Source organism: Corvus brachyrhynchos, unplaced genomic scaffold (genome assembly GCF_000691975.1).
Source record: "Corvus brachyrhynchos isolate BGI_N302 unplaced genomic scaffold, ASM69197v1 scaffold851, whole genome shotgun sequence".
NCBI classification, from domain to species: domain Eukaryota; kingdom Metazoa; phylum Chordata; class Aves; order Passeriformes; family Corvidae; genus Corvus; species Corvus brachyrhynchos.
In genome coordinates, this window is record NW_008236002.1 from 90548 (window position 1) to 90994 (window position 447).

General features: G+C 58.4%; 1 protein-coding gene across 1 annotated transcript in view; it reads right to left on the reverse strand.

The window, feature by feature from the left end:
* LOC103614063 (sorting nexin-18) overlaps positions 1 to 447 on the reverse strand; it is a 62112-nt gene that overhangs the window by 23716 nt on the left and 37949 nt on the right. The window lies entirely within an intron of this gene.

Genomic DNA, 447 nt, shown 5'->3' on the forward strand with positions numbered 1-447 from the left:
GCCTCGGGGTGGCCGTGGCACCCTCAATAGAAGTCATGCTGAGGGACCACCAGGTCACCCTGATCCCGACCACAGCCAAGGGCCCCCTGTCACCAGACGGCTCTCGTCTGGGTGGCCTACTCGTGGGGCGGTCATCAACCAGCCGTCAGGGAGTAGTGGTGCTCCCTGGAGTCATCGACACCGACTACACCGGTGAAATGAAGATCATGACCTACACGCTGCAACCACCCATTACTATCCCACAGGGCAGCTGCATTGCCCAAATCATCCCCATTCCCCTAATGACCAACGGGGGAACCAGAAACAATAGTGTCCGCGGAGACCATGGTTTTGGGTCCTCTGGGTTCGACGTGTTTTGCACATTGAACTTGGCCCAGAGACCTCAGCGGCCAGTGATCCTGCGAAGGGGGGCAGAAGCCACCAAAATACAGCCGATTTACGACAGCG